Consider the following 13314-nt stretch of genomic DNA (forward strand, 5'->3'; position numbering starts at 1 on the left):
ACAATTTGCAGGCAGTGCCTATGACTGGGGTTCCATGGTGTAATGTTGAGCACTCTGGACTCTGAATCCAGCGATCTGAGTTCAAATCTCGGTGGAACCTTTTGTCTTGCCAAAGCCAATGATTTGTGTGTGTGAGAGAGAGAGCACTTCTTTTACATTTGCCACCAGGAGCAAATTGACTGGATCATTTCTCAGCCGCCTCAACGGCCACTGCAATTCACATTGCTCAGCCTCTGTAGCCGGCTGCCTGCACAAGCAGCATTTTGCCATCCTGTGGGCCCTGCTCTTCAACTCCTGTGTTGAAAGGTGGCACCAGTTCTCCTGACAAACAGCAACTGCTATTCGTGTGCAGTCAGAGAACCTTTGTGCAAGCAAGCTTGTGTGTGTGCGTGCCTGTGTGTGGACAAAAGACTGCTGCCTCAGAGGCAGAGTCCAGTCGGTTCCATGGTGTAACGGTGAGCACTCTGGACTTTGAATCCAGCGATCCGAGTTTAAATCTCGGTGGAGCCAGTACTCTGCTTGTCCCACTTCTTGTTCAATTCGGGGACTGCTGAGTAAAAGACCCCAATGCAGGCGGGGCTACTGGCCACAGGCCTTTTCTGCCTTCCAGCTTGCTGTCTTCTTGAGCGATCGTCCGCTCGGGTTGATGCGGTAACACCAGCCGGGACATTTGCTGCTTGGTTGCTGCCTTTTCTGCGCGGCGCTGTGGGTGCCTGTGAACTTGCCACTCTGCTCAAAACTCAGCAGGTGAGGCACACATCACTTCAATTGTCTTCTTCAACACGACCACTTTTAACTTTTCCTTCTATGCCAAGCGTCGTGCGTGAATCCCTTTGCAATGTTTGTACACTGATGCCGAGGGAGCATTGCAATATTCGGGGGAAACGGCTTCAACGGTGCTGGGAGCGGCAGCTTGTCTGCACCGCTTTCATTTGCCAAACCTAGTCGGAGGCTGAGTGACAGAGGTGGAGTTACGCTTGAGGTAATAATCCAGCCAAGGCTGAACGTCGGAATTAAATTTTCAAGTGCTTGCCGTTCTGCTCATGGGAAAGACGTGCGCGCATTCTCGAGGGTCAGTCAGCCACACACATTGTGCAATTTTCAGTATGGCAGCACCTCACAAATTATCTTGCTTGCCCATTGCTCCCATTCGCTGGAGCCACTGTGAAACTTTTGCGTGCAGTATTCTCGCTGGCTCTCACAGCTGAGCCTGACATGATTCAGCGATGCTGCTCTGAGCCCTCAGCAAAACGGGGCACTGACCCCTGTGAAACGTGATGAATTGTCCCAATATCCCCCGCTGTGGCTTGGGGGGTGAAAAGATTGGGTGTCATCTTTGAGGGAGTTGACCTGTCACATCTTTGCAGAACAATGTTTGCACATCATCAGATTCTGTTGTCGCACACGTTGTTCTTGCACATTTAACGAAAGAGGTAAACTTGTTTGAGTGACAATTTGCAGACTGTGCTTATGGCTGGGGTTCCATGGTGTAATGGTGAGCACTCTGGACTCTGAATCCAGTGATCCGAGTTCAAATCTCGGTGGAACCTTTCCTCTTGCCAAAGCCAATGATTTGTGTGTGTGGGAGAGAGAGCACTTCTTTTACATTTGCCACCAGGAGCAAATTGACTGGATCATTTCTCAGCCGCCTCAACGGCCACTGCAATTCACATTGCTCAGCCTCTGTAGCCGGCTGCCTGCACAAGCAGCATTTTGCCATCCTGTGGGCCCTGCTCTTCAACTCCTGTGTTGAAAGGAGGCACCAGTTCTCCTGACAAACAGCAACTACTATTCGTGTGCAGTCAGAGAACCTTTGTGCAAGTAAGCTGGTGTGTATGCGTGCTTGTGTGTGGACAAAATACTGCTTCGGACTCGGACGCAGAGTCCAGTCGGTTCCATGGTGTAACGGTGAGCACTCTGGACTTTGAATCCAGCGATCCGAGTTCAAATTTCGGTGGGGCCAGTACTCTGTTTGTCCCACTTCTTGTTCAATTCGGGGGCAGCTGAGTAAAAGACCCCAATGCAGGCGGGGCTACTGGCAACAGGCCTTTTCTGCCTTCCAGCTTGCTGTCTTCTTGAGCGATCGTCCGCTCGGGTTGATGCGGTAACACCAGCCGGGACATTTGCTGCGTGGTCGCTGTCATTTTCTGCGCGGCGCTGTGGGTGCCTGTGAACTTGCCACTCTGCCCAAAACTCAGCAGGTGAGGCACACATTACTTCAATCGTCTTCTTCAACACGACCACTTTTAACTTTTCCTTCCATGCCAAGCGTCGTGCGTGAATCCCTTTGCAATGTTTGTACACTGATGCCGAGGCAGCATTGCAATACTCGGGGGAAACGGCTTCAACGGTGCTGGGAGCGGCAGCTTGTCTGCACCGCTTTCATTTGCACAGCAGCCAAACCTAGTCGGAGGCTGAGTGACAGAGGTGGAGTTACGCTTGAGGTAATAATCCAGCCAAGGCTGAACGCCGGAATTAAATATTCAAGTGCTTGCCATTCTGCTCATGGGAAAGACGTGCGCGCATTCTCGAGGGTCAGTCAGCCACACACATTGTGCAATTTTCAGTATGGCAGCACCTCACAAATTATCTTGCTTGCCCATTGCTCCCATTCGCCGGAGCCACTGTGAAACTTTTGCATGCAGTATTCTCGCTGGCTCTCACAGCTGAGCCTGACATGATTCAGCGACACTGCTCTGAGCCCTCAGCAAAACGGGACACTGACCCCTGTGAAACGTGATGAATTGTCCCAATATCCCCTGCTGTGGCTTGGGGGGTGAAAAGATTGGGTGTCATCTTTGAGGGAGTTGACCTGTCACACCTTTGCAGAACAATGTTTGCACATCATCAGATTCTGTTGTCGCACATGCTATTCTTGCACATTTAACAAAAGAGGTAATCTTGTTTGAGTGACAATTTGCAGACAGTCCCTATGACTGGGGTTCCATGGTGTAATGGTGAGCTCTCTGGACTCTGAATCCAGCGATCCGAGTTCAAATCTCGGTGGAACCTTTTGTCTTGCAAAGCCAATGATTAGTGTGTGCGAGAGAGAGAGCACTTCTTTAACATTTGCCACCAGGAGCAAATTGACTGGATCATTTCTCAGCCGCCTCAACGGCCACTGCAATTCACATTGCTCAGCCTCTGTTGCCGGCTGCCTGCACAAGCAGCATTTTGCCATCCTGTGGGCCCTGCTCTTCAACTCCTGTGTTGAAAGCTGGCACCAGTTCTCCTGACAAACAGCAACTGCTATTCGTGTGCAGTCAGAGAACCTTTGTGCAAGCAAGCTGGTGTGTGTGCGTGCCTGTGTGTGGACAAAAGACTGCTGCCTCAGAGGCAGATCACTGTCGGTTCCATGGTGTAACGGTGAGCACTCTGGACTTTGAATCCAGTGATCCGAGTTCAAATCTCGGTGGAGCCAGTACTCTGCTTGTCCTGCTTCTTGTTCAATTCGGGGACTGCTGAGTAAAAGACCCCAATGCAGGCGGGGCTACTGGCCACAGGCCTTTTCTGCCTTCCAGCTTGCTGTCTTCTTGAGCGATCGTCCGCTCGGGTTGATGCGGTAACACCAGCCGGGACATTTGCTGCTTGGTTGCTGCCTTTTCTGCGCGGCGCTGTGGGTGCCTGTGAACTTGCCACTCTGCTCAAAACTCAGCAGGTGAGGCACACATCACTTCAATTGTCTTCTTCAACACGACCACTATTAACTTTTCCTTCTATGCCAAGCGTCGTGCGTGAATCCTTTTGCAATGTTTGTACACTGATGCCGAGGGAGCATTGCAATATTCGGGGGAAACGGCTTCAACGGTGCTGGGAGCGGCAGCTTGTCTGCACCGCTTTCATTTGCCAAACCTAGTCGGAGGCTGAGTGACAGAGGTGGAGTTACGCTTGAGGTAATAATCCAGCCAAGGCTGAACGTCGGAATTAAATTTTCAAGTGCTTGCCGTTCTGCTCATGGGAAAGACGTGCGCGCATTCTCGAGGGTCAGTCAGACACACACATTGTGCAATTTGCAGTACGGCAGCACCTCACAAATTATCTTGCTTGTCCATTGCTCCCATTCGCTGCAGTCACTGTGCAACTTTTGCGTGCAGTATTCTCGCTGGCTCTCACAGCTGAGCCTGACATGATTCGGCGACGCTGCTCTGAGCCCTCAGCAAAACGGGACACTGACCCCTGTGAAACGTGATGAATTGTCACAATATCCTCCGCTGTGGCTTGGGGGGTGAAAAGATTGGGTGTCATCTTTGAGGGAGGTTTCCTGTCACACCTTTGCAGAACAATGTTTGCACATCATCAGATTCTGTTGTCGCACACGCTATTCTTGCATATTTAACAAAAGAGGTAATCTTGTTTGAGTGACAATTTGCAGACAGTCCCTATGACTGGGGTTCCATGGTGTAATGGTGAGCACTCTGGACTCTGAATCCAGCGTTCCGAGTTCAAATCTCGGTGGAACCTTTTGTCTTGCAAAGCCAATGATTAGTGTGTGCGAGAGAGAGAGCACTTCTTTAACATTTGCCACCAGGAGCAAATTGACTGGATCATTTCTCAGCCGCCTCAACGGCCACTGCAATTCACATTGCTCAGCCTCTGTTGCCGGCTGCCTGCACAAGCAGCATTTTGCCATCCTGTGGGCCCTGCTCTTCAACTCCTGTGTTGAAAGGAGGCACCAGTTCTCCTGACAAACAGCAACTGCTATTCGTGTGCAGTCAGAGAACCTTTGTGCAAGCAAGCTGGTGTGTGTGCGTGCCTGTGTGTGGACAAAAGACTGCTGCCTCAGAGGCAGATCACTGTCGGTTCCATGGTGTAACGGTGAGCACTCTGGACTTTGAATGCAGCGATCCGAGTTCAAATCTCGGTGGAGTCAGTACTCTGCTTGTCCCACTTCTTGTTCAATTCGGGGACTGCTGAGTAAAAGACCCCAATGCAGGCGGGGCTACTGGCCACAGGCCTTTTCTGCCTTCCAGCTTGCTGTCTTCTTGAGCGATCGTCCGCTCGGGTTGATGCGGTAACACCAGCCGGGACATTTGCTGCTTGGTTGCTGCCTTTTCTGCGCGGCGCTGTGGGTGCCTGTGAACTTGCCACTCTGCTCAAAACTCAGCAGGTGAGGCAATTGTCTTCTTCAACACGACCACTATTAACTTTTCCTTCTATGCCAAGTGTCGTGCGTGAATCCTTTTGCAATGTTTGTACACTGATGCCGAGGGAGCATTGCAATATTCGGGGGAAACGGCTTCAACGGTGCTGGGAGCGGCAGCTTGTCTGCACCGCTTTCATTTGCCAAACCTAGTCGGAGGCTGAGTGACAGAGGTGGAGTTACGCTTGAGGTAATAATCCAGCCAAGGCTGAACGTCGGAATTAAATTTTCAAGTGCTTGCCGTTCTGCTCATGGGAAAGACGTGCGCGCATTCTCGAGGGTCAGTCAGACACACACATTGTGCAATTTGCAGTACGGCAGCCCCTCACAAATTATCTTGCTTGTCCATTGCTCCCATTCGCTGCAGTCACTGTGAAACTTTTGCGAGCAGTATTCTCGCTGGCTCTCACAGCTGAGCCTGACACGATTCAGCGACGCTGCTCTGAGCCCTCAGCAAAACGGGACACTGACCCCTGTGAAACGTGATGACTTGTCCCAATATCCCCCGCTGTGGCTTGGGGGGTGAAAAGATTGGGTGTCATCTTTGAGGGAGGTGTCCTGTCACACCTTTGCAGAACAATGTTTGCACATCATCAGATTCTGTCGTCGCACACGCTATTCTTGCACATTTAACGAAAGAGGTAATCTTGTTTGAGTGACAATTTGCAGGCAGTCCCTATGACTGGGGTTCCATGGTGTAATGGTGAGGACTCTGAATCCAGTGATCCGAGTTCAAATCTCGGTGGAACCTTTCCTCTTGCCAAAGCCAATGATTTGTGTGTGTGGGAGAGAGAGCACTTCTTTAACATTTGCCACCAGGAGCAAATTGACTGGATCATTTCTCAGCCGCCTCAACGGCCACTGCAATTCACATTGCTCAGCCTCTGTTGCCGGCTGCCTGCACAAGCAGCATTTTGCCATCCTGTGGGCCCTGCTCTTCAACTCCTGTGTTGAAAGGTGGCACCAGTTCTCCTGACAAACAGCAACTACTATTCGTGTGCAGTCAGAGAACCTTTGTGCAAGCAAGCTGGTGTGTGTGCGTGCCTGTGTGTGGACAACAGACTGCTGCCTCAGAGGCAGATCGCTGTCGGTTCCATGGTGTAACGGTGAGCACTCTGGACTTTGAATCCAGCGATCCGAGTTCAAACCTCGGTGGAGCCCGTACTCTGCTTGTCCCACTTCTTGTTCAATTCGGGGACTGCTGAGTAAAAGACCCCAATGCAGGCGGGGCTACTGGCCACAGGCCTTTTCTGCCTTCCAGCTTGCTGTCTTCTTGAGCGATCGTCCGCTCGGGTTGATGCGGTAACACCAGCCGGGACATTTGCTGCTTGGTTGCTGCCTTTTCTGCGCGGCGCTGTGGGTGCCTGTGAACTTGCCACTCTGCTCAAAACTCAGCAGGTGAGGCACACATTACTTCAATTGTCTTCTTCAACACGACCACTTTTAACTTTTCCTTCCATGCCAAGCGTCGTGCGTGAATCCCTTTGCAATGTTTGTACACTGATGCCGAGGGAGCATTGCAATATTCGGGGGAAACGGCTTCAACGGTGCTGGGAGCGGCAGCTTGTCTGCACCGCTTTCATTTGCCAAACCTAGTCGGAGGCTGAGTGACAGAGGTGGAGTTACGCTTGAGGTAATAATCCAGCCAAGGCTGAACGTCGGAATTAAATTTTCAAGTGCTTGCCGTTCTGCTCATGGGAAAGACGTGCGCGCATTCTCGAGGGTCAGTCAGCCACACACATTGTGCAATTTGCAGTACGGCAGCACCTCACAAACTATCTTGCTTGTCCATTGCTCCCATTCGCTGCAGTCACTGTGCAGCTTTTGCGTGCAGTATTCTCGCTGGCTCTCACAGCTGAGCCTGACATGATTCAGCGACGCTGCTCTGAGCCCTCAGCAAAACGGGACACTGACCCCTGTGAAACATGATGAATTGTCACAATATCCTCCGCTGTGGCTTGGGGGGTGAAAAGATTGGGTGTCATCTTTGAGGGAGGTTTCCTGTCACACCTTTGCAGAACAATGTTTGCACATCATCAGATTCTGTTGTCGCACACGCTATTCTTGCACATTTAACGAAAGAGGTAATCTTGTTTGAGTGACAATTTGCAGGCAGTGCCTATGACTGGGGTTCCATGGTGTAATGTTGAGCACTCTGGACTCTGAATCCAGCGATCTGAGTTCAAATCTCGGTGGAACCTTTTGTCTTGCCAAAGCCAATGATTTGTGTGTGTGAGAGAGAGAGCACTTCTTTTACATTTGCCACCAGGAGCAAATTGACTGGATCATTTCTCAGCCGCCTCAACGGCCACTGCAATTCACATTGCTCAGCCTCTGTAGCCGGCTGCCTGCACAAGCAGCATTTTGCCATCCTGTGGGCCCTGCTCTTCAACTCCTGTGTTGAAAGGTGGCACCAGTTCTCCTGACAAACAGCAACTGCTATTCGTGTGCAGTCAGAGAACCTTTGTGCAAGCAAGCTTGTGTGTGTGCGTGCCTGTGTGTGGACAAAAGACTGCTGCCTCAGAGGCAGAGTCCAGTCGGTTCCATGGTGTAACGGTGAGCACTCTGGACTTTGAATCCAGCGATCCGAGTTTAAATCTCGGTGGAGCCAGTACTCTGCTTGTCCCACTTCTTGTTCAATTCGGGGACTGCTGAGTAAAAGACCCCAATGCAGGCGGGGCTACTGGCCACAGGCCTTTTCTGCCTTCCAGCTTGCTGTCTTCTTCAGCGATCGTCCGCTCGGGTTGATGCGGTAACACCAGCCGGGACATTTGCTGCTTGGTTGCTGCCTTTTCTGCGCGGCGCTGTGGGTGCCTGTGAACTTGCCACTCTGCTCAAAACTCAGCAGGTGAGGCACACATCACTTCAATTGTCTTCTTCAACACGACCACTTTTAACTTTTCCTTCTATGCCAAGCGTCGTGCGTGAATCCCTTTGCAATGTTTGTACACTGATGCCGAGGGAGCATTGCAATATTCGGGGGAAACGGCTTCAACGGTGCTGGGAGCGGCAGCTTGTCTGCACCGCTTTCATTTGCCAAACCTAGTCGGAGGCTGAGTGACAGAGGTGGAGTTACGCTTGAGGTAATAATCCAGCCAAGGCTGAACGTCGGAATTAAATTTTCAAGTGCTTGCCGTTCTGCTCATGGGAAAGACGTGCGCGCATTCTCGAGGGTCAGTCAGCCACACACATTGTGCAATTTTCAGTATGGCAGCACCTCACAAATTATCTTGCTTGCCCATTGCTCCCATTCGCTGGAGCCACTGTGAAACTTTTGCGTGCAGTATTCTCGCTGGCTCTCACAGCTGAGCCTGACATGATTCAGCGATGCTGCTCTGAGCCCTCAGCAAAACGGGGCACTGACCCCTGTGAAACGTGATGAATTGTCCCAATATCCCCCGCTGTGGCTTGGGGGGTGAAAAGATTGGGTGTCATCTTTGAGGGAGTTGACCTGTCACATCTTTGCAGAACAATGTTTGCACATCATCAGATTCTGTTGTCGCACACGTTGTTCTTGCACATTTAACGAAAGAGGTAAACTTGTTTGAGTGACAATTTGCAGACTGTGCTTATGGCTGGGGTTCCATGGTGTAATGGTGAGCACTCTGGACTCTGAATCCAGTGATCCGAGTTCAAATCTCGGTGGAACCTTTCCTCTTGCCAAAGCCAATGATTTGTGTGTGTGGGAGAGAGAGCACTTCTTTTACATTTGCCACCAGGAGCAAATTGACTGGATCATTTCTCAGCCGCCTCAACGGCCACTGCAATTCACATTGCTCAGCCTCTGTAGCCGGCTGCCTGCACAAGCAGCATTTTGCCATCCTGTGGGCCCTGCTCTTCAACTCCTGTGTTGAAAGGAGGCACCAGTTCTCCTGACAAACAGCAACTACTATTCGTGTGCAGTCAGAGAACCTTTGTGCAAGTAAGCTGGTGTGTATGCGTGCTTGTGTGTGGACAAAATACTGCTTCGGACTCGGACGCAGAGTCCAGTCGGTTCCATGGTGTAACGGTGAGCACTCTGGACTTTGAATCCAGCGATCCGAGTTCAAATTTCGGTGGGGCCAGTACTCTGTTTGTCCCACTTCTTGTTCAATTCGGGGGCAGCTGAGTAAAAGACCCCAATGCAGGCGGGGCTACTGGCAACAGGCCTTTTCTGCCTTCCAGCTTGCTGTCTTCTTGAGCGATCGTCCGCTCGGGTTGATGCGGTAACACCAGCCGGGACATTTGCTGCGTGGTCGCTGTCATTTTCTGCGCGGCGCTGTGGGTGCCTGTGAACTTGCCACTCTGCCCAAAACTCAGCAGGTGAGGCACACATTACTTCAATCGTCTTCTTCAACACGACCACTTTTAACTTTTCCTTCCATGCCAAGCGTCGTGCGTGAATCCCTTTGCAATGTTTGTACACTGATGCCGAGGCAGCATTGCAATACTCGGGGGAAACGGCTTCAACGGTGCTGGGAGCGGCAGCTTGTCTGCACCGCTTTCATTTGCACAGCAGCCAAACCTAGTCGGAGGCTGAGTGACAGAGGTGGAGTTACGCTTGAGGTAATAATCCAGCCAAGGCTGAACGCCGGAATTAAATATTCAAGTGCTTGCCATTCTGCTCATGGGAAAGACGTGCGCGCATTCTCGAGGGTCAGTCAGCCACACACATTGTGCAATTTTCAGTATGGCAGCACCTCACAAATTATCTTGCTTGCCCATTGCTCCCATTCGCCGGAGCCACTGTGAAACTTTTGCATGCAGTATTCTCGCTGGCTCTCACAGCTGAGCCTGACATGATTCAGCGACACTGCTCTGAGCCCTCAGCAAAACGGGACACTGACCCCTGTGAAACGTGATGAATTGTCCCAATATCCCCTGCTGTGGCTTGGGGGGTGAAAAGATTGGGTGTCATCTTTGAGGGAGTTGACCTGTCACATCTTTGCAGAACAATGTTTGCACATCATCAGATTCTGTTGTCGCATACGTTGTTCTTGCACATTTAACGAAAGAGGTAAACTTGTTTGAGTGACAATTTGCAGGCTGTGCATATGGCTGGGGTTCCATGGTGTAATGGTGAGCACTCTGGACTCTGAATCCAGTGATCCGAGTTCAAATCTCGGTGGAACCTTTCCTATTGCCAAAGCCAATGATTTGTGTGTGTGGGAGAGAGAGCACTTCTTTTACATTTGCCACCAGGAGCAAATTGACTGGATCATTTCTCAGCCGCCTCAACGGCCACTGCAATTCACATTGCTCAGCCTCTGTAGCCGGCTGCCTGCACAAGCAGCATTTTGCCATCCTGTGGGCCCTGCTCTTCAACTCCTGTGTTGAAAGGAGGCACCAGTTCTCCTGACAAACAGCAACTACTATTCGTGTGCAGTCAGAGAACCTTTGTGCAAGTAAGCTGGTGTGTGTGCGTGCCTGTGTGTGGACAAAAGACTGCTTCGGACTCAGATGCAGAATCCAGTCGGTTCCATGGTGTAACGGTGAGCACTCTGGACTTTGAATCCAGCGATCCGAGTTCAAATCTCGATGGAGCCAGTACTCTGCTTGTCCCACTTCTTGTTCAATTCGGGGACAGCTGAGTAAAAGACCCCAATGCAGGCGGGGCTACTGGCAACAGGCCTTTTCTGCCTTCCAGCTTGCTGTCTTCTTGAGCGATCGTCCGCTCGGGTTGATGCGGTAACACCAGCCGGGACATTTGCTGCGTGGTCGCTGTCATTTTCTGCGCGGCGCTGTGGGTGCATGTCAACTTGCCACTCTGCCCAAAACTCAGCAGGTGAGGCACACATTACTTCAATCGTCTTCTTCAACACGACCACTTTTAACTTTTCCTTGCATGCCAAGCGTCGTGCGTGAATCCCTTTGCAATGTTTGTACACTGATGCCGAGGCAGCATTGCAATACTCGGGGGAAACGGCTTCAACGGTGCTGGGAGCGGCAGCTTGTCTGCACCGCTTTCATTTGCACAGCAGCCAAACCTAGTCGGAGGCTGAGTGACAGAGGTGGAGTTACGCTTGAGGTAATAATCCAGCCAAGGCTGAACGCCGGAATTAAATATTCAAGTGCTTGCCATTCTGCTCATGGGAAAGACGTGCGCGCATTCTCGAGGGTCAGTCAGCCACACACATTGTGCAATTTTCAGTATGGCAGCACCTCACAAATTGCTTGTCCGTGGCTCCCATTCGCTGCAGTCACTGTGCAACTTTTGCGTGCAGTATTCTCGCTGGCTCTCACAGCTGAGCCTGACATGATTCAGCGACGCTGCTCTGAGCCCTCAGCAAAACGGGACACTGACCCCTGTGAAACGTGATGACTTGTCCCAATATCCTCCGCTGTGGCTTGGGGGGTGAAAAGATTGGGTGTCATCTTTGAGGGAGGTTTCCTGTCACACCTTTGCAGAACAATGTTTGCACATCATCAGATTCTGTTGTCGCACACGTTGTTCTTGCACATTTAACGAAAGAGGTAATCTTGTTTGAGTGACAATTTGCAGACAGTCCCTATGACTGGGGTTCCATGGTGTAATGGTGAGCACTCTGGACTCTGAATCCAGCGATCCGAGTTCAAATCTCGGTGCAACCTTTTGTCTTGCAAAGCCAATGATTAGAGTGTGCGAGAGAGAGAGCACTTCTTTAACATTTGCCACCAGGAGCAAATTGACTGGATCATTTCTCAGCCGCCTCAACGGCCACTGCAATTCACATTGCTCAGCCTCTGTTGCCGGCTGCCTGCACAAGCAGCATTTTGCCATCCTGTGGGCCCTGCTCTTCAACTCCTGTGTTGAAAGGTGGCACCAGTTCACCTGACAAACAGCAACTACTATTCGTGTGCAGTCAGAGAACCTTTGTGCAAGCAAGCTGGTGTGTGTGCGTGCCTGTGTGTGGACAAAAGACTGCTGCCTCAGAAGCAGATCACTGTTGGTTCCATGGTGTAACGGTGAGCACACTGGACTTTGAATCCAGCGATCCGAGTTCAAATCTCGGTGGAGCCAGTACTCTGCTTGTCCAACTTCTTGTTCAATTCGGGGACTGCTGAGTAAAAGACCCCAATGCAGGCGGGGCTACTGGCCACAGGCCTTTTCTGCCTTCCAGCTTGCTGTCTTCTTGAGCGATCGTCCGCTCGGGTTGATGCGGTAACACCAGCCGGGACATTTGCTGCTTGGTTGCTGCCTTTTCTGCGCGGCGCTGTGGGTGCCTGTGAACTTGCCACTCTGCTCAAAACTCAGCAGGTGAGGCAATTGTCTTCTTCAACACGACCACTATTAACTTTTCCTTCTATGCCAAGCGTCGTGCGTGAATCCTTTTGCAATGTTTGTACACTGATGCCGAGGGAGCATTGCAATATTCGGGGGAAACGGCTTCAACGGTGCTGGGAGCGGCAGCTTGTCTGCACCGCTTTCATTTGCCAAACCTAGTCGGAGGCTGAGTGACAGAGGTGGAGTTACGCTTGAGGTAATAATCCAGCCAAGGCTGAACGTCGGAATTAAATTTTCAAGTGCTTGCCGTTCTGCTCATGGGAAAGACGTGCGCGCATTCTCGAGGGTCAGTCAGACACACACATTGTGCAATTTGCAGTACGGCAGCACCTCACAAATTATCTTGCTTGTCCATTGCTCCCATTCGCTGCAGTCACTGTGCAACTTTTGCGTGCAGTATTCTCGCTGGCTCTCACAGCTGAGCCTGACATGATTCGGCGACGCTGCTCTGAGCCCTCAGCAAAACGGGACACTGACCCCTGTGAAACGTGATGAATTGTCACAATATCCTCCGCTGTGGCTTGGGGGGTGAAAAGATTGGGTGTCATCTTTGAGGGAGGTATCCTGTCACACCTTTGCAGAACAATGTTTGCACATCATCAGATTCTGTTGTCGCACACGCTATTCTTGCACATTTAACAAAAGAGGTAATCTTGTTTGAGTGACAATTTGCAGACAGTCCCTATGACTGGGGTTCCATGGTGTAATGGTGAGCACTCTGGACTCTGAATCCAGCGATCCGAGTTCAAATCTCGGTGGAACCTTTTGTCTTGCAAAGCCAATGATTAGTGTGTGCGAGAGAGAGAGCACTTCTTTAACATTTGCCACCAGGAGCAAATTGACTGGATCATTTCTCAGCCGCCTCAACGGCCACTGCAATTCACATTGCTCAGCCTCTGTTGCCGGCTGCCTGCACAAGCAGCATTTTGCC

General features: G+C 51.1%; 18 non-coding genes across 18 annotated transcripts; all 18 read left to right on the plus strand.

Moving 5' to 3' along the window:
- The first annotated feature begins 28 nt into the window (after positions 1–28).
- trnaq-cug (transfer RNA glutamine (anticodon CUG)) lies at positions 29–100 on the plus strand. Its single transcript has one exon. It is a non-coding gene; the product is annotated as a tRNA-Gln (tRNA).
- A 338-nt stretch (positions 101–438) lies between these two features.
- trnaq-uug (transfer RNA glutamine (anticodon UUG)) lies at positions 439–510 on the plus strand. The gene has a single exon. It is a non-coding gene; the product is annotated as a tRNA-Gln (tRNA).
- Positions 511–1478: 968 nt separating this feature from the next.
- Positions 1479–1550, plus strand: trnaq-cug (transfer RNA glutamine (anticodon CUG)). The gene has a single exon. It is a non-coding gene; the product is annotated as a tRNA-Gln (tRNA).
- A 341-nt stretch (positions 1551–1891) lies between these two features.
- trnaq-uug (transfer RNA glutamine (anticodon UUG)) lies at positions 1892–1963 on the plus strand. The gene has a single exon. It is a non-coding gene; the product is annotated as a tRNA-Gln (tRNA).
- Positions 1964–2940: 977 nt separating this feature from the next.
- On the plus strand, positions 2941–3012 carry trnaq-cug (transfer RNA glutamine (anticodon CUG)). Its single transcript has one exon. It is a non-coding gene; the product is annotated as a tRNA-Gln (tRNA).
- Positions 3013–3349: 337 nt separating this feature from the next.
- On the plus strand, positions 3350–3421 carry trnaq-uug (transfer RNA glutamine (anticodon UUG)). The gene has a single exon. It is a non-coding gene; the product is annotated as a tRNA-Gln (tRNA).
- A 968-nt stretch (positions 3422–4389) lies between these two features.
- trnaq-cug (transfer RNA glutamine (anticodon CUG)) lies at positions 4390–4461 on the plus strand. Its single transcript has one exon. It is a non-coding gene; the product is annotated as a tRNA-Gln (tRNA).
- Positions 4462–4798: 337 nt separating this feature from the next.
- trnaq-uug (transfer RNA glutamine (anticodon UUG)) lies at positions 4799–4870 on the plus strand. The gene has a single exon. It is a non-coding gene; the product is annotated as a tRNA-Gln (tRNA).
- A 1359-nt stretch (positions 4871–6229) lies between these two features.
- On the plus strand, positions 6230–6301 carry trnaq-uug (transfer RNA glutamine (anticodon UUG)). The gene has a single exon. It is a non-coding gene; the product is annotated as a tRNA-Gln (tRNA).
- Positions 6302–7269: 968 nt separating this feature from the next.
- On the plus strand, positions 7270–7341 carry trnaq-cug (transfer RNA glutamine (anticodon CUG)). Its single transcript has one exon. It is a non-coding gene; the product is annotated as a tRNA-Gln (tRNA).
- A 338-nt stretch (positions 7342–7679) lies between these two features.
- Positions 7680–7751, plus strand: trnaq-uug (transfer RNA glutamine (anticodon UUG)). The gene has a single exon. It is a non-coding gene; the product is annotated as a tRNA-Gln (tRNA).
- A 968-nt stretch (positions 7752–8719) lies between these two features.
- Positions 8720–8791, plus strand: trnaq-cug (transfer RNA glutamine (anticodon CUG)). Its single transcript has one exon. It is a non-coding gene; the product is annotated as a tRNA-Gln (tRNA).
- A 341-nt stretch (positions 8792–9132) lies between these two features.
- trnaq-uug (transfer RNA glutamine (anticodon UUG)) lies at positions 9133–9204 on the plus strand. The gene has a single exon. It is a non-coding gene; the product is annotated as a tRNA-Gln (tRNA).
- Positions 9205–10181: 977 nt separating this feature from the next.
- trnaq-cug (transfer RNA glutamine (anticodon CUG)) lies at positions 10182–10253 on the plus strand. Its single transcript has one exon. It is a non-coding gene; the product is annotated as a tRNA-Gln (tRNA).
- Positions 10254–10594: 341 nt separating this feature from the next.
- trnaq-uug (transfer RNA glutamine (anticodon UUG)) lies at positions 10595–10666 on the plus strand. Its single transcript has one exon. It is a non-coding gene; the product is annotated as a tRNA-Gln (tRNA).
- Positions 10667–11638: 972 nt separating this feature from the next.
- On the plus strand, positions 11639–11710 carry trnaq-cug (transfer RNA glutamine (anticodon CUG)). The gene has a single exon. It is a non-coding gene; the product is annotated as a tRNA-Gln (tRNA).
- A 337-nt stretch (positions 11711–12047) lies between these two features.
- Positions 12048–12119, plus strand: trnaq-uug (transfer RNA glutamine (anticodon UUG)). Its single transcript has one exon. It is a non-coding gene; the product is annotated as a tRNA-Gln (tRNA).
- Positions 12120–13075: 956 nt separating this feature from the next.
- On the plus strand, positions 13076–13147 carry trnaq-cug (transfer RNA glutamine (anticodon CUG)). Its single transcript has one exon. It is a non-coding gene; the product is annotated as a tRNA-Gln (tRNA).
- Positions 13148–13314: the final 167 nt, after the last annotated feature.

The sequence above is a fragment of the Scyliorhinus torazame genome, chromosome 31 (genome assembly GCF_047496885.1).
Source record: "Scyliorhinus torazame isolate Kashiwa2021f chromosome 31, sScyTor2.1, whole genome shotgun sequence".
NCBI lineage: Eukaryota > Metazoa > Chordata > Chondrichthyes > Carcharhiniformes > Scyliorhinidae > Scyliorhinus > Scyliorhinus torazame.